The sequence below is a fragment of the Brachyhypopomus gauderio genome, chromosome 1 (genome assembly GCF_052324685.1).
Source record: "Brachyhypopomus gauderio isolate BG-103 chromosome 1, BGAUD_0.2, whole genome shotgun sequence".
NCBI classification, from domain to species: Eukaryota; Metazoa; Chordata; class Actinopteri; order Gymnotiformes; family Hypopomidae; genus Brachyhypopomus; species Brachyhypopomus gauderio.
In genome coordinates, this window is record NC_135211.1 from 23,453,096 (window position 1) to 23,480,367 (window position 27,272).

A 27,272-nucleotide genomic window follows, 5' to 3' on the forward strand; every position below is an offset into this window, starting at 1 on the left:
ATAGATAGATAGATAGATAGATAGATAGATAGATAGATAGATAGATAGATAGATAGATAGATAGATAGATAGATAGATAGCTTGGGGGAAAGAAAAAAAGAGACATTCAAATGACCTTTCACCCCTGATGGAGAAAGACATGTTGGCTCTGATCAGTGCTCTGTCCTCCCTCTGAAGACCTTGGTGCTGTGTGTTTACTTGTTACTGCAAACTGACTGCCAGTTTTCCCAGATGAACCACGGTTTCATTAAACAAAGCCAATCAGCACACACCCCCATGCTCAATACACTGGGGTCAAGGGTCATTCAAGTCTTTAAACGTTATTGATGACCAGCACCACCCCCAGCTTCCACCACTGACAACACACGCACCCCCCCACACACACACACTCACACTATACACACACAATACTGCCAAGATAATAGGCATCTGACAGAATCCTTATTGCGCACCGAGACTGAAATTGAAAGTGTCACTTTGACGCCGTGAGAGCAGAGCTAGCTCTATGATCCCCGCCAACGCTAGCAAATCCTTGCCACTTTTGTTTTGTTAGCACACAACATAAAAGCCAGGCCCGCTGGCACTACGAGGGTGGTAGGCACCGCCGGTCCCCGACACTGTGACAAACAGTCTGAAACGTATCACACCACCCAACTCCCGCCTTTCGCTCACTCAAACGTCCCAACAATACCCGCCACCCACTTCTCACCTGCGTGGGAACCCTCCGGAAGCTTTAAAGGGATGTGCTTTGATGTAATGGGTGGGTGGGAGGGCTCCGTGGCAGTCCAACGGTTTCAATTAGCGTGATGTGCTAAGGAACAGGTATGCGCACTACCTGTGAAAACTGGGCTCTTTGATTAGAGCCATCAGAGTGCACCGGATGGGTAGTCAGGGGGCAGGGCCCAAAAGGTGTGGCCCTAGAACAAGCAGTCACTCCCATTTACCGAGGTAGGAGCAGACCAGAATTTGGGCCATGGTGATGCTTTGTCCAGAAAAGACCCGGAACTCTGGGAAACTTGCCAACATATGCAAACAATGACTGACAAAAGGAGACAATCTTGACGTTTGACTCAATGCACGGGGCGTGGTACAAATGGTCTTGTCTTACAAGACCTATTGTCCTGTGACAGAAGTAGCAAGGATGCTGGATATGACACTTAAGAGGTTCCAGAGAGGCTGCGATGAAGTTCAGCTCCTCCTGCATAAGAAGCACCACCTCCATATTCAAAAACAATACTTATGCAAAACGGGCATGTACGTTATGGAATGGTCAGCTACGGCATATTATAAACAAATCAACAAGCCCAGTAAGATGACTTTTGCTTTCACTTTGCAGGAAGACACACAAGGACATTTCCCTACAGTAGGGAACTGTGGATGGAAAACGACCACGATTGTCCACATTGAGCACATCGAGTTCTCCCTTAAACAAAAAAATTGATAGGCCGTCCAGAGCATAGAGCGCCAAGACTGATCAGAAAGCTCCCGTCTCCAACGCTGCTGACAGCTGGGATTCACACACGTTCCTGGCTCCGGTCCTCATACTGCGGCATCGGCACGGCCCCTCTCTCCCGGCTTGGGCTGTTGTTACCAGCACTGCGAGCCCCTTCAAGTGGCGCCTGCCAAACTTCCAGAAACATCTTCCTCTAGTCGGGAGCCTTCGTGAGGGTGCAGAGCTCACAGACAACCCGGACACGCAGGCCAGAGAATGCTCGACAAGCATCGCCCCGGCTCCTCAGAGAGCCTTTTATAGATCAGATGATTACACATCACTGGAGGCTTCTCGAACTAAATGCCACCAGCAACAGAACAGTCACGCAGCACTGAGACACAGTTTTTGGTTATATATGTTGTTATAGCAAACTGGTTTACTATAACCAAATCACATAATTCCAGACTTCCCCACAAATATGTACCTGTACATAAATACAGACAAACGTACATTCACAACAACATCCCACCCCCAACACATACTGGAGCTGGTGGCCAAGGAGATTAGCTCACATTAGAGAGGCATACAGGGTGTATAGATGTGTGCAGACATCTGACTGTCTGCACACGTCTGTTTGGGCTCCCCCATTTGCTACAACTTCCTCAAAGTTAAGCACAAAGATCAAAACACCATCACACTAACAAATATTTTTATTTGGAAGCCAAACACACACACACACACACACACACACACACAATATAGCGAAACCCATTTATGGCAGTGTGGGCCAATTTGGGGAGTTTTTCGAATCAATATCTAAAGCCATCAGAGAATACACCTCTAGAGTAAAGTAATCAACACATCAACCATTGTATAAATGTTTCATGTTGGGAACTCACAAATCCCTACGGCAACACGTTAATGTTTGGTCAAGCTCTCCTGCTTCACAGGTAGTGGAGAACAACGGGTGGAACAGCTGGAAAGCTTCTCAACATCTGTGAAGGAGCGCCAACGTCTGCTAAGCTCTAACTTTGGCTCAACTGGGGACACCGAGACACCAGTGAGAACAGCAGCCAGGTCATGAAGTCAACCCTTTTGACCCCCCACAAGGCCTCTCTGGTTTCATTAAGACTTGGACTAAGTCCCAAGAAGTGACCAGAGACCCCGAGCCTGTGGAGGCGAACAGATGTTCCTGCAGCTTGCGAGCTCTGGGCCATCGTGGAATCTCATGAGGGGTCGGGGTTTCTGGATTGGGGTCTCATGTCTACAACTCCAGGGTGATATACCCACTGTTCATCAAAAGCCCCAAAGGAAAACCAATTGAAACATGGCTTCGGACCCTTTTGTTATGGATGAGGTATGGAACCACATAAACTGTAGCGGAATGTGATTACAACACTGCACAATTATGCAGACTGTGGATGGAAAAAATGTTTAGAAGGAAACAGAAGGAGTCAGGTGACGGTCACAGAAACATCTCGACGACACAGCTTAGCGGAATTTGTCGTACAAGCTCTCAGTCTCCCCACAACATGTGTGATGCTAGTCGTGTTAGCTCGAGCCTCTGCACTGGTTATGTCACATGCTAAATCACATTAGCAGCTGGCCTGAAACCAGCAGTGGAAAAAAAGCGTCAAGGAGGAGTCTCCAACAAAGAGTCGTTCTTCCACTGCATTCTGGCACGGAGCCCAGGTCACATGGTCGTCTGTGGCCTTCCTCTCTGACACAGGGCCCTTCCCTGCCCTGGCTCCAGGGGAAGGTGTGGGTTTCTGAAGACAACGTGTGGGCAACACGTATTTTCAGCCCTCTTAACTTCGCCCTGCTTGACAAACCTCAGCGCTCTCCTGAACGTAAATCAGGGCGAGGCACGGAAAAAAAGACACGAGTATTTCCACACGACGATTGGACGGCTTCCCCAAAACAGAGAGAGGGAAGTCTGATGTCGTATCGGGTAATTATAAGCACTTTTACAGAACAAGCTTAAGCACCAAACTGAGTTCTTCCGCCTGTTCTGATTCTGATTTAAGTTCTGATTTAAGCTCCTGGTGTTGATATCTCAGACTCTATAAGTGAGCGTGAATATAAAAACATATGTAACTCACTGTGTAGGGCTTTTTTTTGTAAAATACCAGATACAGCTAAAAATCACATCTTAACATCATACCGCACACAAACCAAGTTCTGCAGAGCAATCTGCTGAATTAAACCTCGCTGCTGGAAAGTGGAAAAATAACATCCGAAGTGTTTCTAACGCTGTTGCCTGTGGTGAAAATGTCTTCCATGAGCACCATCACTTAGGACCGATGTGTAAGCACCACACCCTCCTCAAGTACCCAAACAAGCCCAGCTCTCGCCTGCCTGCTCAGTGGAAAATGCATTGTGCTCATAAACAGCACTCAGACCAGCCTTTCCAATAAAGGGTGGTGGGTAACGCCTGCTGGGAGTCTGGCATGTCTTCGCCTTTGCTCAGATGTCACGGTGCTGCTTTCGAGGACACGGCCAGGGGGCGTCGGCCACGCTTTATAGACACGTGCTCTGACGGGGGACGGAGCGTAGTGGATCCAGATGGTGGGGGTGGGGGCAGTGTTAAAGGGGGCAGTGGGAGTGGGTTGTGGCGGGAGGCTTTGCACTCAAGATTTCCCCACTCGGCAAATCGCCTGTCTGCCAAATTAGAACCGTGCTAGTGCCAGGCACATCCTAGACACAAACAACTATAGCCGACTATCGCTGAACACAGCATAAAAAAAAAAAAAACTTTCAACTCTGGAACCAAGGGTCTCACTGATTAGTGGAGGAACTGAAAGCCGAGTAGATGAAAAAGAAAACCGCACTTAAAGCAGTAATGAGGAAGAAGCCGCCCGGTTCCATCCACTTCCCTCCAACCCCACGTCAGAGCATCAGCTCAGCGCCTGGTTCAGCTGGCACACGCCGGGACACCCTCACCCTCCCTTCTTCCCCCGCCGGGATTCACCTGACCTGCCAGACCTACGCTGGCTGTGTCCCCTTCAGCTTTGACCCAGACAGACAAAACAGAGCTGGGGTCGAGGCAAATCCAGCCATCCATTTTTTGTATAAGGAAATCAATCAAAAAGGTGAAGATTGGTGTTAAGCATGTTGTTCTGAACAAAAATCTAAATTATTGCATTAACTTATTTATGAACTAGCTGGAGGTCAGATGTGAGGTGTTCTGTTTTAGTGAGAAACATCAGGGCAACAGGATTATTGCCAGGTAAACATGTCTGCCAAGTAATACTGTTCTGACAGTTTCCTTCAGGAAGTACTGAAGATTTCAGCTGAATATTCACCTACAAGGAAATGAAAGAAATATTCAAGTAAAAAAAAATCTCACAGACACTGTCTGCACCAGTTTGCTTTGTTAAAATACATTTTTTGATAATTATCAAAGAAAACTATACTGCAATTATGCAATTATTTGATCCTAATTATTTGATCAGTGTATAGTTTTGCTAGCATTTGTTACACTTCAGTTTTCAGTTCAAAGTTCAGAGTATTTCAAAACCAGCTGAACTTCCACAGATCATAACCACTTTGCACCTGTGTCTGCAGGATGCACTCAGTAAGCTGCTCTGAACACCAACACAGTGCTATAGAGGATTAATAAGGAAACTGACTGTAGCTAACTATTCAGTCTTCCACACATGGAGACATTTCACACATGGAGACATTTCACACATGGAGACTAACCACACATGGAGACTAATCATTTTTTAGTGTACCTAGCTCTCATCCCCACATATCCCATGCTTAAATCAAGGCCTCAGATCCCTACAGTTGTCTAGGCTCACTCTCAAGACAAATATCGGACAGAAAACCCCCCTGGACTCTCAAGATGAATATCGGACAGAAAGACCCCCCCGTCTTGATGAACCATGTAGAGGTAACACCCAGGGGGACACCCATCCAGTCGGTGATAGACCACAGTGCCATGTCCAGTCGCTTCTCCCACAGTGTCAAATGAGTGCTTGAACCGTTTAACCCCACGGTCGATGTGTCACGTGAAGAAGACTCTTCACACAAGTTCAGATTCCTCTCATTTATCAGCCTTTCCTCTGATCTCATTACACTTGTCACTGAAAACACTCCTCTGTCCATGAAACGCCCCTTCTAAATCTCTTCGGCAGTTAACCTAGTGAAGACTTTTCTGGGTTTGAACACCCCCACACCCCACCACCCCCCACTGCCAGCAGACACAGTCAGACAGGGCTGCTCTGGCGGGGAGACGCTCTTTTGCCCCAGGGGGACCTGGGGGAGCATGCGAAGTGACGCTTTCCACAGGCTACAGAGTCCTGCTAAAGCTGCACTTGCAGTCTGGATCATCTCGGGAGAGGTGAATATGCAGCAGACTGGTGTGTGTGTGTGTGTGTGTGTGTGTGTGAGTGAGAGAGAGAGAGAGAGAGAGAGAGAGTGTGTGTGTGTGTGAGTGTCTAGGTGCAAAGAAGGATCTGATCTAGGCATCTTGATGATAAAAGGTTATTAGTTGCTTAATGTTAGTCAATTCTGTCAATGTGGACCTACTGTTGACCTGAACACAAAGACAGATATATAAACTCAGCTTACTCTGAACTGAGATACAAAGGTATTTGCCTTGTAGAATACATCTTGCACAAAATGTTTATATTGTACATCGATTTTATGTTATTATTTCAAGGTTTTTGAATTCTGAATGTAACATAACATTGGCACTGCTAAAACATCCAGAAAACCAATTAGATTAACCACAGGAAAAAAGTATTCAGCCAACTGAAATTACCCTTATGACTCTGTCCTTTGCTCCAGAAATGCAGACCTGGAAGATGGAACAGATGGCACTGCTATCTGTGCCTATTCACTTTGGCTGTGAGGTGCTCGTCTGTTTGAAATTCACAGCGCTATGAATGCAACAAGCAAATCAACGTGCAGTCACTTTCCAGAGGTTTTGCGCGACGGCCAGTCACTCGGACGACCAGCCCGTCGCTCCCGGCAACCTGTCCGCCATTTCTTCTCTTCATTGTTTCAAAAACACGTGCGCTCCCGCAGGAACTACGCGCTCGGACACTTTACCGGCCAGTTAAAGCTTAACGATCGGTTCTCGAGGAACGTGGAAGGGTGCCATCCGTCGACAGATCCGAGTGATATCCGGTTGCTCCATTTCCTTTCGAACAACATGTTCTAGATGTTTGTGTAGGTGTGCATGGCACGTTTGACCCCTGACCTCCCCCAACCGCACTGATAGTGTCAGCCCTCTCCACGCTCACGTTCTTGCTGCGGGCGTGACTGTGTGATTGCTGGGCCCCATAAGACCCCCTACCCAGCATGCCTGCTCTCTGCGTGACAGTACACGATGGGCAAAGCAAAGTCTCTCTGAGTAAGAGCTCTCCAAAGAGGACAGAGTGGCTCTCCTGGTGAGATTTCTTGCCTCCTTCTCTCTCTCTCTGTCGCCTACAGAAAGATCTTTGCTAAGTGATACGTGAGGCACAACGGTCCTATTCAACGTCACAGGCAGAACCGCTCAGAACAGCGCAGCCGTTGAGGATTTTCACCCATGAAGCCTTGTACTTCTCCATCTCTTTCTCTACTCCACCTCTTCTGTACGCATTATTGGCTACGCCACCCACTCCAAACAATCCCCCCCCCTTCCCACCCGGAGGACGAGGCCAGAACCGCGGGCAAGTGCGTTGGACCTGTCGATCGACTCCCGCTGGAGCAGAGGGAAACGTCAGCAAGCGTTATATAACCGCCATCGCTGCGTGGGCCTGATAAGCAGCTCAACAGAGCTCACAAGGGGTGGGTGGGAGATGCCTCGTTTATCACTGATCTGACATCATGTTCTCTCGCTTAGATCCACATCTCGACCATCGGATGACCATTGCGTAGCTGATCCCAGACCTGCTAGCAACAATGGCATTGCATAGCAAAGTATATGAGCGTTTGTCTTGTCTGTACCAACTTCCTGGGTTCTTCCCCACTGAGCTCCTGGCTGGTTTATGCCGATCAGCTTCCTGAGTCACTGACACTCTTCCCACCCCCATCTACTGTACCCCTGTACTGGCTCCAATATGCTGTGCTCTGATTACATTCAGAGTTAAAGCAGGAAATCGAAGCATGGAACCCACACAGACACCCACTGATGTCATCATACAGGTACATTCATGCAGTCACGTGCTCTCCATTATAAAAGTCTCAATTCATGTGAGGCCTTTCTCCGGGTGAGCGGCCTCATTGCTCCACAAGCCCAGGGGAACCGTGAGGGGGTGAAAGGAGGAAGAGTGACATGCTTTGAGCATGCTTGCGCGGTGCTTGGTTGATGGTTGATGGGGGAAGGGGCGGAGGACGCCCACACCCACCACTTGGGCCCCTCACAAAAGCACGTTTGCTCTCCTCGCTCGACGGGCGCGAACACGTTACAGAAATCCCGTCCCCCTCCATCTCCATCGGCGGCAGGTTTTCACCCACATCAGCTCTGAAGCAGGAACCACCCCCGCACCTCAAAACCCAAGCCGCACAACCCAAAACCCAACCCCCATCTCGTCCTTCGAACAGAGTCCCAGCAGGGCCCATGTCACACCGCTGCGAACACAACCCAGCCGGTTTCCTTCCTTTTCACCCGCAGCGCCTCAGCGTCTCTGGCCAAGCCCCAGGCCTCTTCCACACTGCCGCTCCACGATCCGTAGCCACCTGGCTCCGCTACACACCTTCTCCACTGGCACACACAAACAAACTACACCATTAGGCACAGGACAGGACCATAGGCCGAGAATGCCCTGAAACTCATTAATCATTACACAGCCATTCTTGACTCCAGAACAACTGTTGGCCTCTTTAAAGGTGTTAATCTTCCCACTAATAGCAAACTGGAGGGCATGAAAGGTCAAAGGTGGCAGAATATGGGCGAAACAGCTGGATGGCTGGGTACATGAGCCCAGTGACACCTGGGAGCACTTCCCTGAACCGTCATTCCTGCGGAAAGACACGAGCCTATGCATTCTGCATTTTCGCTGGGTCACCTGGGTGCTGGGGGCGTGTTCATTGTTCTAAGCACAGTGCATGATCAAGCCATGTGTATGAGACAGTGGTGTGATGTTAGGCCCTTAAACCCTTCACAGTAGGAGTAACAAAAAAGTAGATGGAAAATAATAACCATTTCTCACTATTAAACCAAAGTGAAAAACATAAAGACTGCTTTGCATTTTCTTGGCTGAGGTACTAACTTAAACTCCTCATTAGTGCAGAGACGTCCTGCTGTGCTCACGTGGCCCTTCTGCTGATATTTTGAAAGGTAATGGAAATCTATTAGCAAAATGACAGGAAATCCGTCCAATGAAATTTATGACCTTCGCTACAGGGGCTGGACTACAGCAGCCTGCCCATTTTCAGCCTTCTGAAGGTTGGGCTACGGCGCTATTAGCAAACCGTCACCGTCTACGTACATGCTACATTAGCCAACTTCGAATGGTGGCCACAAGTTAAAAGCATTTTCCAAGACAGCGAAGTCTAATGAAAATCTCTCAGTAATTCAACGAGGTAGGCCAACATGATAAATCTTTTGTAATGATAGAAGTCTTGTGTGTAGTGTTCTGTGAGACGTTTATGCCACTTTGTTTTCTATTTCTTTCTTTTTGATTGTGGGGAAGGGGGATACAGAATGTGGTACTCACTTCATGTACCATGTTAGACTTGTATTAGATTATATCACTACACTCCTGGGCTACATCAGATATAACCCGAATGTGTTGTTGTTTAATAAAAAAAAAACCCTAAAGACAACATCCATATCTTCCCTAAACTTATTGCATCCTCACTCATAGGTGTGCATGCCTCTCTGCAGGGCAACGAAGCCTGTCCAACGAAGCCTGTCCAACGAAGCATGTCCAACGAAGCTGCCTTAGAAGTGCACCTGGTCACAATACCATGACGCTCCGAGATCTGCTGCAGTGCCCTCGCCGTTTATGGAGCGTAGTGGCACCAGAGAGATGTGCTCACCAGGGAGACTTGCACACCAGAGCTGTACGCTAACACGGTCTGGGCACCATGTCTTTCGGATAGGGAGGGAACACAAGACAGTGCTGCACTCTCTCTTAATTAGAAGGAACAGATGCTAGCGAAGTAAACACAGCTTGATACACTCAATAGTAAATTGCATCAGTCTGCTGGTGTTTTCACCAGTGACGAAGAAATTCGTGGTTGTACCATGCACCTAAACCTCCCCCTCACCCACTCAAACACACACACACACAAGTACACACGTAGGCAGACATAGCTTCACGTGTGGTTTTCTTGTGGTTAAACAGAACACACAGCGTGTTAGGAACCACTGTACAAATGTGAGTGCTGTATTTGAACATGTTTAATGTTGTACACGTGCTACTGGTGGTGGTTTAGCAACGGACACTGTGGCAGGAAGCAGTGAAACAGGTTCACTGCAGGGACTGGACCGAATCAAGGAGACGCTTCCTTACAACACCATTCCAGCCATCCATTAAGGGCACAAACAGAAGGCAAATAACTAACAACGAAGACCCATTTTATTGCATGTTCTCCAAACACATATACAGCAGAGCTGTTCAACTGAGCGCCTAGTTTCTACAGGTTTGTGGGCCAGCCCTACAGAAAGAAGCCCATGATTGCACTAATTACGCTGCCTTGTTGTTTAAAGAGGTGCGGTCATTATCGAAAGAGGTGGTGCCCCAGACCTCAGCTCAACGGTCTTCCACAGCTAAAGCACGAGTGCCCGTGTCTGGTGTCAGAGATCTCCTGCCTTGCTGAATTTAGTTCCCTCATCAAGCACACATGACTCTAAAATTACTGAAGCACCTTTTTTTCTGGCGCAGGAGTTACATTAGTGTTGGAACTAAACTGCGCGAGGTGGTAGATGTCCAAGACCAGTCTTGGGCACCCTGGTGTAAAGCACGATACCGAAGGTGGAGGGCTGTGTCGTTTTGACAAAACTAATTATATTGAGCTGTAATGAAATTGCAGTTTGCCATTGGAACTAATGGCATGTGTCACAATGAGCTGAAGGAGCAAAAGATACAAAATAAATGTCCATCAGCAGGAAATTACTTGAAATCTCCATATTGGTCTGGGATCAACGCACAAATTTAATCAACATTTATGGCGAACTTGATGAAGCATTAATCAGCCCACGTTCCAGGACGATGTGATGTACACAGATGGCCTTTTTTAGCATTAGTTACATTTCAAAAAAATTTAGAGAAAATAATGTGTTTACATAGCGAAGTCACTGAGCCTGTTTGTATGGATCAGGTACTGTCTTAATTTATATATAAGAGTACATACAAGTATTTTGACCATTATTGGTAAAAAAAAAGTTATTGGGTCCTCACACACAAAAAACACCCCCCAATCTGTCAGGATATTCACCAAACATTCTGAACACTGAACAGCACTTAATGGTTAGGCCATGAGATTTTCCAGAACAGACTGTGATCAAATATTCTACCCTAAAATATGAGGACAAATTTGAGCTTTCACTTTAAAGAGCAAGATCTGTATTTTCTAGTTAGCCTAGTGCTGGCATGCTACATTTAACCTCATTCATCATTCTGACTTTAGGACCTGTACTGAGTAACTTTCTGGAATCAAATGTGTTTTCCTCAAGCCACATTATAAAGCAGGTCAGGTGGGCAAGCTTGCACATGTATGTAGAGCCATAAACATTCTCAATGACTCCTATTTCAAAACAGCCAAGCTCCCAGATTAAGAACTTAACACTTTGCGATAGAAATTTCCATTTCGCAATTGAAGGCTTAAGCGTCTTGTTACTCTCCTAAAACGTGACACTTATCACCAAGAGAAATTGAATCTCCCAATAACAAAAAAATCACAATATAAATATCCAAGTTGCTATTATTTTTTAAATTAAGTTTCAATGAGCTGTCGTATTCAAGCACAATCATAACCGACGACTGACAAATGTCATCTAATAAATATGCTTTCTTTTTTTTTTTTACAACAAATTAATGCCATGGAGTTCCCATGTAAATTCCTTCAGAGTCCCCTGGAATGTCACTGAAGTCTTTCAAATCCAGACATTTTCTCAGTGTTCCCAAGATATGAAGTCTGAGTTTTCCCCAATGTCATTTCTGTTAGGGTTTTTTTTTCCATATCTTAGGAAACAAGTTCCATAAATAACTGACCCCTAACTGTCCATTTAAGTTAATCTTATTTAAATATTTAAATTTAGATAAGCACATGTGCTTGAGGAGACTTACCGTGCGTCGCCTTCCAAAGAGGTAGTCTCGACCACCTTTGAAATGTCCTCACTCTCAGAGAAGTGAGTTGTTCTTTAAATAATGCACATTAATTCATTTTGAACTCCTACGCCTGGGGTGTATCCTGTTGCAGATAACTATATGTATATGGTTTGTTGTGCAAACTCGCTCACTATCAGATCCCTCTGTGACTCGAAGATGAGCATAACGTCAAACAGCCTGAAAGATCATTCAGATTGAATGGTACTACCCTCTCAGTACATGTACTGACTACTGGAATGAGTGTTAAACAATAAACAGCCTGCAAGGGCATGGGGGAAACCAGCCTGCAAGGGCATGGGGGAAACCAACACTGCAGCAGTGCGATGTTAATCCTCCACAACTCCAACACTGTACCAGCCACGTTTCTCTATTAAGTGAATGCGATATAACCTGTTTTCTCATTTTATCTGAGCCAGAAGCTGATCAAACCAAATACACAAAGGGATATCAGATTATGTATTATTCACTGATTTTGATCCAGCAAACACAATACACACAACAATATATATGAATATACACACACACATAAACATGCATCATATTACTGTATTACTACACACATATTCACGCATCGTATTACGACCCATTCTAAGCCCAAGTGATGGGCGGTCAATAAAGAATACAGTGCGAAAGAGTCTACAAATCTCGTAGATCACATAAAGCTCCACAACTCTGCAGCCTAAACAATATTGTCCTAAACATCACGCGCTAAAATGTCATTACTGCACAGTTAATATTCAAGCGTTTTGACGACCTGATGCGGGGAGGGCGTAGGTATATCATCAGAGGTCACGGAGTGTGTTTCATCACCAGAAACAAACAGCAGGGTTTCCCCGTGTGTGCAGTAGCGCGAGGACGCGCCGAGGACGGAGAGGCGCGCTCATCACCCGGGAGGGTGACGTCACGAGCCGCCGCGCGGACCCGCCGTTTCTCCGTTAATGGGTGAGCGTTTAGACTCACGGTGGTGTCCATCTAATATCTTCTCCTGTATTTGATCAACTATCACGGTGAATTCAAGGCGATACGCTACGGCGTCTTAATTACTTTTATTTCATGGGACCACACGTTTCAGATTTTCAGTTTTAAGTATTAAGTATTCAGTGCACGTTTTAAATGACAGTGCTACAATATTGAAACCTGCCATGTTGTGTAGAGTAAATGGGAGCTGGTGTGGTACACGCACACGTTCACCCAGAAGGATCTCGCGTAGCCCGTGTGTGTGGGTTAGAGATGTTGAGAAAGGCTCCTACTTCCGCATACACAACTAGTCCACAATATAACGTGCCCAACAAGTTATTGTGCTCTCGACGACCAGCAACGCTCTGGAAAACACACAACGTGTCCAGTTTTAAAAGCGACGGCTTCTTACAAAATGTACATGCAACACACACCTGTGGAAATGAAACAGCAACGTGGACCAAAAAAAAGCAAGAAAACAAAACGAACAAACCTTTCTTGGCGCTAAAAGGCGGCTCGTTTTAGGCAACGGGCACCGAACCCCGCAGAACGCGTGCACTCCTGGGCCGCTCCTCCTCCTTCAGTGCATTAAAGTGTCTTGGACCTTGTAAATCCCGTCTCCAGCATAAGAACCGCCGTCTTTCTCCCCCCGCCGAGTAAGAATGGAGAAGATCGGTCCTCCGTCGGCGCTCCTTCGGTCCAAAACACCGCCGCTCTCAAATTCACTGTGACTAAGTGTGTAAAATGTCTCTTAACGCCACCAAGCCCAACGGAGCGACGCACACTTTCTATGGACACCGAGCAACAAATTGCGGTTGATTACTCTGCATTTGGAAACTTCAGTACTGGCGCCATTCAACAAGCAGGACAGAACTGGGCGTTTTTCTTGTTTGGACACATAAGCGTGAGCTCAGCGTACAATAACCAAGTCCAAACACAAATGTCTTATATAACACCAACGTACACCAGAAAAAAGGAGCAGACAGCAGCTCTTCGGAACAATCCTGTAACCTTCCCTCCCCGAGAAAAGAGGAAGCGACCACGGCAGAGATTTTGGTACGGAACGCAACAGATCCAAGTAGTTTCTTTGAGTGTTTACTTGTCTATTTGCGGTCGAGCCCGTCGTGTCGCCTCCCTCACGAAACTGGGTGAAAGTACGGATGAACACGGGCTTCCACCGAGCCACGGAAACACACTGTTGCACTGCTGGAGCGCTCGCCGTGCCTGCAAACCGAGAAGGGGATGACAGAGAGAATCTGAGGGAGTTACTGCGGAGAGGGAGGGACTAGTTCGGGATCACGGCCTGCATGAAACTATCTAAGTGTGAGGGCTGATCTAGGATCGGAGTCCTGCCCTGTCTATACAGAGTCTAATCACAAAAACAGATCCGAGATCAGTATTTCTGATCTAAGGAAAAATAGTCCTCATTTGAGATGAATCATAAGGTCCGGTTGTGTGGAGACCAACGGGAGTGTTATCAGCATGATGACTAAACGGACACACAATTTACGCCGCATTAAACAAAGTAGAATTATGAAGATGGGACACAGATGGGTACCACTAATGTTCTAGTTTCTGTTCAGGCGGCCCTAGTTCCGTCAGTAACGTAATGCTGTTTTAAGCGATGGACTAAATCTGATGCACAAACCAATAATTTTCACCGATAAATGGGCCACTCCTTCATGTAGTGTGTGTGTGTGTGTGTGTGTGAGAGAGAGAGAGGACTTTTACTGCAAAATAATCGAAAAAAACATAAAAGAAACTGCCTTCATGTAAATAAGTATTATCATAATTTTCATCCCCCAAATACTGATTTGCACTCCTGGTTATGGTAACATTATTGTCTTTGCTGCAGTTCAGTGCTGAGAGTGAGGATTCCAGGCTGTTTGTACTTTGAAGGTATTTATGAGTATGGAAAATATTTCATGCATTGTCTCCTGAAAAAAAAAGTTCAATTTCAACTTTACAAAGGAGTCATCAGAAGTGCACACGGCAGACAGGCTAGCATCTCAACACTGTTTATTAACTGATATTAGATTTTTCTTTTCACCACACAATTTTTTATTCAATTTATATTGTTTATATTCAATATATTTAGTCTCTAGAGTGTTACATTCTGAGCTCCATTCAGACCATCTATAGAATAGAAGACCCTCGTGATATTTGAAGGTTGGCCTCCCAGGTGTGGTCGGACAGGGCAGAGGTTCATACACTACATGTTTCCCATCATACACGTTTCGGAAAATGGGATGCCATATTGACATTTGATACATGTAGTGTTGTGGCAGCACTAACGGGTAATAGCTTAGAGAATGTTGCCAGCAGCGGACACAGTGCTTCCTTTCTCCGTCCTTCGGCTCGTATCATGAAGAAGACAATGATTCATGTTACACTAAAGGCGTGGACCAGACATGACATTTAAGGAACCCGAGAGAGTGCCCAAAGTTTAGGGTCACCCCTAGATAAACGGCTTAGATAAAACCCAAGGCAGGGAAGAAATAACACTGTTCTGTATCTTTAGTCAAACTGTTGCAGGACACGTAAGTAAACATCCCCAGCATCCTTTGTGGCATGTGATCCTGAAGACTTTTATTTACATATTATAGCCTCATAAACAAGCTTAATCAAGCAGGCAGTCTGAAGCGAGGTACTGCGTACAGCTGAACGCTACCCAAGCGTCTCATTTGCAGAGGAGAAACGGAGGGGAAGCTTCTGAACACTGTGAATGCGGTGGCGGAAGTCCGAGTTTGTGTTTGTCGCAGTCCCAGCAATCAGCAGGAGGCCCCCGTTCAGCAGAAGAGCCCAGACGCTGGGGAGTTGGGGAGAGAGGAAACATTTAGAGGAGATGGGGAGGATAGAGCCAAAAAAAGGTTCTTCTTCACATTTTAATAGAGTGAAACATAAAGCGCCATCACTGGACGAGTCCTCCAGGACCCACGGATGATGCTGTAAACTCAACCTGCTCCACAAACAGCTCCCTTTCCCAGACAGAAATGAAGCCCACAGCCGGGCAGTTGTACAACCTCACTGAGGATTAGACACTAAAAACATTTTTTTGGAACTAGAGCAAAACTAAACAAGATCCATTCTTCCAAAGACTAAGGACAACATTTGATGAAACATTGCAGAACTGAAATGAAACAGTAACTATGAGCTTTATGTAGAACATGTTTCCAACTACAGTTGGCAAGCTTGTTTCTGCGAGACATTAAAACCAGCACACTAAGCATCATTCTGAGTCACTAAGGTCAAACACACTAAGTTCAGACATACTAAGGTCGGATACACTAAAGGTCAGACACACTAAGGTCATTCACTGTAATTATTCAATTGCTCATTCCAGTGTTACTTGTCCAATTTATACCACATGCCCTGGTCACTTGAGTTATGAATTGTGTAATTGTGAGGATGTCACTATTAACTGGCAACGCTGTGTATTTTGGATCATCATAACTAATTGGTCGGCTGCTCTGTTGTCTGTTCACCATTTGTGTGTGATTGCATCATCAGTTCATGCTTAAAAGACAGAGCAGACAAAGTCTGAAGTTGATCACAGTTGATTCTAGTTGATTATAGATGATTCCAGTTGATTCTAGTTGATTATAGATGATTCCAGTTGATTGTAGTTGATTGTAATTGTTGCAGCATCTGGGGTCTGTGTCTCTGAACATGAGTCCCCATGCAAAGCATGTCATGATGAAACTTAAAATAGATAAAATGAAACAAAGACAAAGCATTAGATCTGTCAAATGCAGCTGATTGGTACATTGCTAACACTGATTAGCTAACACCACAAAATATAGTACTGGATTAGCAAATGCCACAGAAGACTATAGTATGGAATTAGCAAACACCACAGAAGACCATAGTACTGGATTAGCAAACAACACAGAATACCATAGCACTGGATTAGCAAATACTTTCAGTCATGAAAAAAATGAATAGTTCATGAGCCCTATTTAGGATGTAAGCAGGATAGTGTAAGAAAAAAGTAATACAACAATGACAAATGAAAATGCAAACCACTACTTAAAAACAGGAAAGGTCAGATTCCAGTTGTGCTGTGCATAGGAACAAAATAAGAACAACTGCCATGATGGTTAACGTGTATCACATTGACTTGAAGCTCCTTATGATCCATAGCATATACTAACTCATCTAATGTATGGTTACCAAGGGAACAAGCTTGTCTTCATTGATAGAGACTGGTGAATTCTGCAGTGTACCAAACACTGGTCTAAAATAGATAACTTCAATGTTATGGATCAGTAGATCAGAGACACGTTAGGCAATCAGACAGAATCTCACGTCTTCAAATCAGCAGCTGGCTGTAGACATGGAACAATGTCACTAAATATGCAGCCAGAGCAACTCTGGAGTTCTTTGGGAACAAAAAGTGGAATGTGATTGGCTGGCTAGGCTTAAGCACCCCCCAAAAAGCTTGAAAGGTTTTTGCCGGTGTCTTTGGTTTGCAGATTTCAAACTTTTACTGCATGGATATGTAACCAAGTGCATACATATAAGATATAAATATAAGAAGAGCCCATGATCTGGTTGATGATATGTATTCAGAGGCATACACACTGCCGATAATAAAACAGGGCACTAACCTTCTATGATCCTTAGTTGTATCCTCAAATTAAAGCAAGCATTCAACATTTCAAGTCCAGTGGGCTATATTACAAAGACAAAACAACAAAACATTGGCTGCTGTCCAATTACATAAAGACATTATATGGTCAAATTAGACATTTGCATCCTGCTCAGATACGCAGTGCCAACCCAGCGTATAGTGCGAAGACGAACTGATTCATCCACCTTCGCATAGTATATATTAACAAAATTTAAGACACGTATACAAAACAACATGACTGGAAACAACAGGACCACGTTTAATCTTCCAGGCTGCTGCTCCGCGAGCTCTTAATCAAAACCCAGTGTTGTGAAGCATCTGGGTTTCCCCCCTGAAACATGATTCGCCTTGATATTCAGGCACTTTCCCTGAGACAGAGGCCTGGAGAAGCTTTAAGAAAGCGCTATTCCCCCAAGTCAGTGTGAAAAATGCTTGTTCAAAGCCTTTTCTCCAACACGAAATTACTTTAACGCTTCTCAACCCAAAGGCTCGTTGGAGGCAGAACGTATTGAACCTCTCCTTACTTCTGTGAGTTAATAAGTGAGACAGGCTTGACAACCAGTCCAGCTACAACCTCCACCGCATAGCAAACGCAATTGCACTTAGCACATGGCAAATGGGTTTACATAATGTAAACACAAAGTGGAGCACCTACACCCAAAGAGAACATTTATTATGGTTTGTTTCCTAAAGCTGTCACTGGAAAACCGCACCATGTTTCTCAAAAGTGATTCTGTGATAATTCTTCTGATATTACCTCTTGAAAAAGTTTTTTTTTATTCCCTGTTTTCGTTTAAATCTCTGTTTAATCTAGGGAGTCTACGATTTGTATGAGTTGATTTATTTCTTCACATATTTTTTACAAGACCGATGGCTGACTGATGAAAGATCTAGCCATGTAGCCTTCAGATTCACTAAGCATGTACATAGTTGCATTGGTTCCCTCAAAGGACAATCTATTTGTCTCAAATTTTACCACTCAACACTTGCCCTTCAAAGGTCTAAGTGCAAATTATTTCAGCCTGATCCAGAATTAACACCTCCACTAACACCAAGCCAAGGTGCCACCTTGCAGTACGACATCTGATGTTTTGCGAATTCTCGCCATTAACACCTCAGTATGTACACACGATTTACTGAGGTGTATTAGATTATTCAGACAATGTCATTCCAAAATTCTAGACAATTCTATCATTTGTTTAACCCTACTAAATTCTCTGCAGGTCTCAGAAGTTCAGTAAAGGTATATATCGTGGAAGGAGCTGTATTCGTGCTATAGCCATGTTATTGTTTGGCATGGAATTTAGTACAGGTATACATGTACATATATTTATTTTAATACAGATATGTTTGAAAAAATAAGTGCATACAAATTGAAGGATAGTTATCAAATCTATGAATGTTGAAATAGAGTTAGGAGTTGAGAACAGTAATTTGAACATGGCTCTTAGCTATGTCATCCCAACCAAGTGATTGATCAGAACAGTCTCTGCTATAAAACCCCCAGACATGCCTTGTCTACAGTGCCTATAAATGTCTTTGTTAATAGAGGTGTTGTGTGGGTGTAAGTGTGTGCACCCTCGAACGCGAGTGGCCAGTGGTATCCATGGCTACTCTTTAACACAGAGTATTTTTTGCTCAGAGTTGTTATTCAGGTTTTGCCCCTTAATGACTGGCGATTGATGCCTTTGCAATCAGGGTTTGTGCAGATATTTTATAGACTGGAAAAATGTGCACAAAGTAAAGAATATTAATGCAATAAAGGATTTTGATAGGAAAATAATAAAAATTTAAAACAGGTGAATCTGTTTTTTTTTCATGCACTCCTTTTCTGCTGCAATTACACCCAATCTGAAGTCTTCTGTACTCTGTAGAAGTATGTCGAAACGTATCTTACCAAAATGTATTTATGTTAGAATGCACCTTCCTGTGTGGAATGACCTTGTATATGCAAATGCTTTTTGTAAGTGTTCTTATATGACGTAAAGCAAAACAGTTTAACCTGTTCTTAATCAAAAGTTAAACCAGAATCATTGGCACAGGAATTCTAATGTTGCATGTGCAATTCTCTCTGTTACACTAGGTATTGGATAGAAAAAGAATTCGCACGGCAACGCCAGCAGCACAGGTTTCTGAATGTAAAGGCAACACACCTCAGTGTCATAATATACATGTCTAAGTCACTGTCAGTGATGGTTCAGGAACCTCGTGGTGATGGTATGATATAAGGTGCCAGACAGCTGATGTGAGATCTGCAATACAGGCACACAAGACTTCTCCAGATACACCAGACTTCCCCAGATACACCAGACTTCTCCAGATATCCCTGCTGGCCAACACTAATATCCAAAACTAATGTCCAACATTAACGTCCAACACTAACGTTGTACACTAATGTCCAACACTAATGTCCTTGGCTTTCTGATCAACACACCATAACTTTGACAGTGGCTAAACATAATCTTGATAAGAAACCAAAAGTCTCAAAATTACTAACAAATTAAGGTTCTATGTTGTCTGTGATGTACTCGGAGAATGTCACGGGCATATCTGATGTCATTAGGCTAAAGGAAAATTCTTCAAGGGCACTGGGAGCCTTGGGCCAGTGTTTGGCCAACTGCACATGATGGTGGTCTGTATGAAAGTTATATGGGGGAAAAGGTGATTGCTCACAGAATTCAAGAAAAAATGTTTCTCTTTGCAACAATGGCTTGAAGGAAGAGGCAGATTTTTTCCATTCCGGTGTCACAACAGGTCACATGACCAATCATGTGACCTGCATCCAAAAAAAAGTGACTAAAAGCACGTGACTAAAAGCAAAATGGCCAAAATGCTGTCTTGCAAAAGAATCTGTCAGCAGACAACAGAGCGGTTCACAGTCAGCCTGCATTATGATTCTCCATTTGCAGAAGTGCACATTCCCCATTTATTAGTGCTCAGGTGAGATCCCTAACATAAGCTCAGTGTATTCACTTATAATACGGCTGAGTCATCATTCAAATAATGTCAGACAATAACAGAACTCCCTGGTGCAGAGAAAAGATCATTCTTCACTAAAACACACACGTATCTGCTTTGGACATAGTTAGAGGTATCTAACAATATATGAAAAAATACATTACTGGAAATATTAGTGCATTCTGTTGAAAATGGTACTCCAAGTGAATCAATGTTACCATTATGTGCAATCAAGTGGTTCAACGACTAAGGAAGAAATATTTTTCAATGGTGTTTCTATAGCTACCGGAAAACATAGTCAGTTCTCTTCGGAATACTGACGATTTTCTTTGCTGGTTTCAAACGTACGCACATTTTGGCAGTAACTACCTTTTCATGGATGCCGGCTTGAGCATTATGGCTCCATCTCACAAAGACACAGGTGGCAGTTGAAACTAGTCAGCCACAGATAACAAGCCCCTCCCCTGTTTCTTACCAGCACGAGGCCTTCATCCTAAGCCATATGGTGGGACTCGCATGGTTTCTACCTGCTAGGTGTACCGGCTGGGCAGGCAGACATTGGGAGACCACAGAGGAAATCCACCTGAATGTGTCACAGTTATGCTGTGGTTATTGGAATGGAATGAGAGGCTGACTATCGAATTTGTGGTGAAAAACTGCACATACACACACACACGCACACACATGCAGTCGTGCGAAGTTGCCCACCTTTCACTCACCAAATAAATCCTTCATGCACGTCTTAAATGCTGTGAGTTTTGTACAGCCAGGTGAAGCCAGGAGCTGTTGTTTCTGAGCTGGAATTAACATTTGGCTCGTGCTATGATATGTTTAATGTCTCTGCTTCTCTCTACTCCTACAAGGAACGGAGGGAATAGCAGTGCTGCACGGCGTCTCTCGAGCTGCGTCAATAATGTGGGCTGTGTTAGACCTTTCCCCTGTCTCCCACGCTTAGCACCACTGCCTGGGCATTAGTACACAAGCCACACGCATACACACACAGCACACACACACACACACGCACACGCACTTGTGTGCACACTCCAGCACCCAAGTACTCACATCAAACACCAGTATAGCTTCAGCTCCTCACGCAGCTGCCTGCATCAAAGATACTGCAGTGGGGGGGGACAAGCTCCATTCACACAAGCACGCACACACACACACACACACACACACACACACACCACATACACCCACACACTCATAAACACACACAAACACCACATACAACCCACACACACACACACATTAAACTCACATATGAAAAGAATGTTTGCAGATAAAGCACGAACACAGACATACACAGAGGACAATTGACTTATTACACGTGACAATTCTGCGCAGGACAGCCACATTAGCGTGTAACGTGACATGCTCCATAACAGAACACAAAAGGCACATTCCTGGTTTTTTTTTGGTATGTTGGCCAAACGTGCCTCTAAACATCTGCCAGAAGGAGGGTACGTGGCTCACAAAAGCTCTTTTACATGTTAATGCCCCCGTCTGGGGCAGTGGGCAGAGTGTCTCGTTGACACACGGACCACAAGAGAACACTTGAAGCATCCGTCCACTGGCCATTACGTGGAGCCTTGCTTTGAGATGTTTGCTACCTCCTCTCGGTGCTGCGTTCTCTCTGGGCTCCTGTAAAGCACATGTCAAATGATAATTGCATGGGCTGCACACAAATGAAATAGATGGAGAAGGATGTTGACTCTCACACACATTAACAGCTGGGTAGATCAAGTGTGACCCCAAGTGCACTGCTAACATGATTATGCTTTCAGTGGAGCTTGCTGTATCCTTCCAAGATCCTCAGAGTGCATAACTGACCCATAACGCTCATACACAATTGGCTGAAAGGATAACATTAAACAGTAAAAGATATATATCCTTCTCTCCCTCGCTCACTCTCTCCCTCTTTTTCTCTCACTTTTTTCCTGTTTTTTTCTCTCTGTCTCTCTGTTTCTCTTGTTGGTGTGGTGGACAGTTGGACATCCCCAACCAGACGCTCCAGAAATCAAAGGAACACATCTGACACGATCTCTTTCATAACACGTTACCATTTCTTATAAACTCATTCAGCAGCCACCAATAAGACAGTCATGCCTTATGTTTCTTGGAGGAACAGACATAGTGCACAAGAGGACGTATCTGTGTGCTGCTCTTGTGCAAACCCAGTCATGGCAATGAGACATTAACAAAATGAATGAATGAAACGAGTAAAATAGAGACAGACGAAAGAAAGACAGGCCAAAAATAACATGCTTCCCCAACAATGACTTCTGTACATTGTGTGATGGGAGTGATATAGAGATATGAGAGTGGAAAGTCTTATTATCCACATTTAGCAGAGAAAAGGATCTTGGAGGGCTAAGGATCAGGCATGTACTGCAGCCCTGCTGAAGTGTGCTGATTAAGAGAATGTGTGCTTGCATTGTGTGAACTTGACAGAAACGAGATAAAGCCTCTATTTTAGAAGCAACTTCATTCTGTTATCTCAGTAATCCCACCTTTTCATAGGTACAGTATGGAATCATCACGTGGCGTGCACTGAGAGGTCTGGTGGAGGAATGTAAAGACCCTTTGATATACAGCACCTATCTCAGAAATTATAGCAAGAAAGTCTTAATGTTTAAACTGAAAAATTATGCTTGCCAAATTTAAGTAATGTTTGTTTTACTTTTCCCAGACAAGAGTCACAAAGTGCTTCACTAAGTCAGGCTACAGCATAGTAAAACCAGAAGTCGATAAAGTCGATAAACAACAGATACAACAATAAAACCATGATACAACCACAATACAACCACAATGCAACCACATTAGAACAGTAATCTGGCAAATGATATTGGTACATATTGGACTTGCTCGAAGGCCTGTTTAAAAATATACATCTTTAACTGCTCTGTGAAAGAATCAACATGGCATTCAACAGTTTGAGTGCAGGCACTGCAAATGTTCGATTTCTGTGGGATCCATCCTGAGACAAGTGTAACAGTCTATACATAATAGTAAGAATCTTAAATTGCATTCTATACAAAACAGGAGACCATTGGAGAGATTTCAGTAAGGGGGTTATGTGGGATTGTCTCTTTGACCCAATGAGTAGTACTGTAGCTGAATTCTAAATCGCCTGCAGTTAATTTAGAGCAAATCTGAGAGAAGAAACAACGGTACTGTAGTGAATGTGAGTTGATTTAAAAGCCCATATGAGCAACTGCTACTCTTTTTTTGAGACTATAGATCTCACAAATGGAAAAAAAACAGGACTTGGTCAGTTGCTTAATGTGGCTGTCAAATGACAGAGACTGATCAAATAAACCACTTAAATTGTGTATGCTAGGATGGACAGGAGAGGAGACATGTCAAGGCGTTGCTTGATCAAGGGGTAATCTTATCTGGAACAACAAATCCTGTCTTATCAGCATTAAGATGCAAGAAGGTACCTGCTGTCCTGTCCCTGACGGTATTCAGGCAGTCTAAAAGCTCCGCCTGTGAACCTCACTGAGGTTGAACGGGCAATAAAGTTGGATTTCATGAGCAAATAAGTGATATGTAATATTTCCTTTTTCTATTATCTCTCTCAAAGGCAAAACATATAAAGAAATTAGCCTGGGCCCCAAATCAGACCCCTGCGGGAATCAGACACCTCAGGATAGTAGGGAGGACACAGACTTCAAACTGCCAATAGTCACTGTAAACATCTCTCTGTGAGATAAATAATAAACTGGTCTAATGCTGAACTAATACTGCTGGTTGAAACCTGATATTCCCACCCAGTCCCATAACCTCTTATTTAAAATGTTATAGTCAGCTGTGTCAAACGCAGAGCTAAGGCTGAGCAGCACAAATACCCCACAATCACCTCCATCACATTAAAATATCATGAAATGAAGACCCTTGCCATCCATAACTATTATACCCTATACATTAACCCTATTGATATTACTATTGATAGCAAATTTGAAATAGTGCATGAGCTTTAAATGTGGAATAATTGCTCACAATTTGCTAGAGGTGTCAGGGGGGGTCCAGGAGATGTGAGGGGATATCAAGACATTCCAGAGGTGTCGGGGGGTTGGGGGGGTCCAGGAGAGGTGAAGGAGGTCTTCCAGATGTGTGAAGGTATTAGAAGCTCAGAGCCACTGAGAATATAAGGTCATATCATGGTACAGTAGAAGTCATCTGGGGTGATTGCTAAGGAAGATCAGAGCGACGGCTCTGTGTGGCATATCAGTTCGCCCGGTGTGTTGTCCATTCACACTGTCCTTCACGCATGCTCACACGCCTGGAATTGATCTCAGGATAAATCCTGGGATCTTTCATCACAGTCACACCAGCCAATCACCTGCCAGCGACACAGCCGTGCTGCACAAGCAGAATAAGATTTGCTAATCTGTCTTTCTGCCTGAGTGATTGCAGCTGCCTCAGAACAGGTGATGTTTGTTTCAACATGTGCTTACATGGACTGGTTTCCCTTGACAGATATATGTGTAGGTCTTGTGGAGTCTTGTCTATTTACAATAAGAGTGTGGAGTCGTAATGGCATATTGTGTAATGGGATGCAGTAAGTAAGTGTGGTTAAAACCTGCGCAATGTGATATTACACACATGGACATTCAGTACTCGAGGAGGATACATGTTAAACGTATATGTGTAACAGGCCCAATGGAAGGTGCATATATTGAGCTGCAGTATGCTGTTGAACACATAATGGATATTAATGTGTTATAGGCAAACTGTCACTGGTGGTCAGTGCTTGAAGTTAGCAATATACAGGCGCATAAGCAGTATAGAGATGCATAATCCATGTTTCTGCTGAAGACAGAAGATTGAAGGTAGGAGTCACAGAGAGTACACTCATTTAGGACGGGTTTCTACTGCACAAGCTGGATAGGAGAAATATGTGGCTTGTGCCTTGGACTCCTGTGGCACTCAGAGAAGTGTAAGACGGTGAACATCACCTTCCACGGCTGTTTTGCACTTCGCCACCTCGGAGAAGATAAAGACGCCTGTGCGAATGCTTCGCAGGAGTTAACACCCTCGTTGGCTGCTTGTGTTTTACTCAGAGCACAAGTCTACCTTCCTGTGACTCACCTCCCACGGCCCGCCCCGAGCGATCCGGACAATCCCTTCGACTTCCTCTTTCCCGCCGCGTTTGCGTTTTGTCGCGGCCGGTGGTTCAGCGTGAAGCGAGCGTGTGTCACCTCGTTCTCAGTCCCCCCCACCACCACCACCACTGCCGTTCCAAAGCTGTTCCTCTTCCAAACGGCCAACTGTTGGAGTGCATTGCCAGGGACGGAGGCGAAGCTGCCAGGAAGCACGCTGAATCAGCACATGGAGGAGGGGCCGGACCCAAGACAGCCGTGGGCCCTGGGGCCCAGCCAGAACTCCCTGAGTTATGACACCAGCAAGGGTAGCAGAGCTAGTGGGAATCCCTGCCTGAGCAGGGGAGGGGGGTGTGGACCAGGAGACGTTGGGAGGGGGAGTATGAGAGGGGAGAGTGAAAGAGAAAATATGAGTTAAAAAATGAGTGTAAAGAGTAAAAGAGGGAGGGAGAGGGCAGGATATGCCTTTTTGTTTTATTTAATTAATTTGCATATTCAGATTAATCTTAGTTGCATAGGGTTATTATGTACACAGCTGACAAGAAGTTGGGAGACACTTTGTTTGTTTGTACAGCAAATTACCCAAGAAAACTGCTTCTCTTTAACTGGAACTTTACGTCAACAGACAAGTTAATGATGAATATATGTGTTGTCAGTTTGGTACAGATCGTTATCAGGAGAATATTTGCACTACCAGTGATGAACCACAAAGAAAAATGCATAGGGATATTATTTATCTCTCTCTCTCTCTCTCTCTCTCTCTCTCTCTCTCTCTCTCTCTCTCTCTCTCTCTCTCTCTCTCTCTCTCTCTTACACACGCACATGCATCCAAACCAAATGTCTTAAATTACGAGTTGTCCCTCACACACACACACACACACACACACACACACACACACACACACACACACACACACACACACACACTTAAAGTGACATAGCACTAACATAACTGTACCAATAAAGGTCCAAGACGATGGTTTTCAACAGCTCTTTAAATGAGATGTGTGGTAGGCAAAATGTCACAAACACTCTGATTCCATTCTGTGTTCCACAACTCTGTGAACATTAAAACTCTCAATTCTTTAGTATTGTACTAAAAAGACAGGATACCATGAAAGTGAAGGGTCCCTGCCCAGAGTCTCTCACTCAATCTGAAGACCTGCAAAAATATATCCTCCATTACAGGGTAGCTTCTGCTAATGATAGACTTGTCAGGGTGTTAGGATAATAACAGCACTGCATCATTAATAATGCAGGAGGACGGTTGGTAATTGCATAGCAGATTTCCACTTACGCATTTTGCAATTATTGTGTGGATTTGAAGACATAGACAAAATGGTCCAGAATCATAATACATCAAGATTGGGGGAAAAATGGAAAGTAAATGATGTTATTCTTGTTATTAAATTTTATATAATTTTGTTGGAGATCTGGTGTTATATATTCAGTATTTGCCAATATTTATGTCAACGTGAGAAATTCAAAAGCAAATAATAAGAGTCTAAAGAGTAGAAGAGAGAAACAATTCACCATGGAGAAAAAAGGCCCTTATCATGTATTGAAAGAGGCAGCTGAGTACAACATGATAATTTGACAGCTGTCACCTGAGTTACAAACAACACAGAGCCTCTTGCCCTAATGGTCTACAGTGGAGTTTCATCATCACACTCGGGATGTAATGTTTCAGACACCACCCACATACTACATGTGTAGTCATGTCACATTTCCTCTGTGCCACTATACATAAGCGCTAGAAATATTCTTTGAATTCAAAGTTCTGCTCCAAACGGCCATATTAGTCTAAGTCAAGTCATAATTCTGATTCTAAATCCCTCTATTGCAAACCCTTATTTACATTTTAAACCTAATTAACGCAGTTCGCTAGGAGTCCCGTGCAGCTGAAATGC

The 27,272-nt window shown here is 44.3% G+C and overlaps 2 protein-coding genes across 6 annotated transcripts in view; both read right to left on the reverse strand.

Moving 5' to 3' along the window:
• atp2b4 (ATPase plasma membrane Ca2+ transporting 4) overlaps positions 1 to 13,917 on the reverse strand; it is a 69,888-nt gene extending 55,971 nt beyond the window's left edge. For all 5 annotated transcript variants that reach the window (XM_077003857.1, XM_077003833.1, XM_077003883.1 and 2 more), the window contains exon 1: positions 13,157 to 13,917. The gene's annotated coding sequence lies outside the window, so the exon portion shown is untranslated. The remainder of the gene's footprint in view (positions 1 to 13,156) is intronic.
• Positions 13,918 to 14,750: 833 nt separating this feature from the next.
• optc (opticin) overlaps positions 14,751 to 27,272 on the reverse strand; it is a 43,933-nt gene continuing 31,411 nt past the window's right edge. The window contains exon 9 of the mRNA XM_077003897.1: positions 14,751 to 15,472. The gene's annotated coding sequence lies outside the window, so the exon portion shown is untranslated. The remainder of the gene's footprint in view (positions 15,473 to 27,272) is intronic.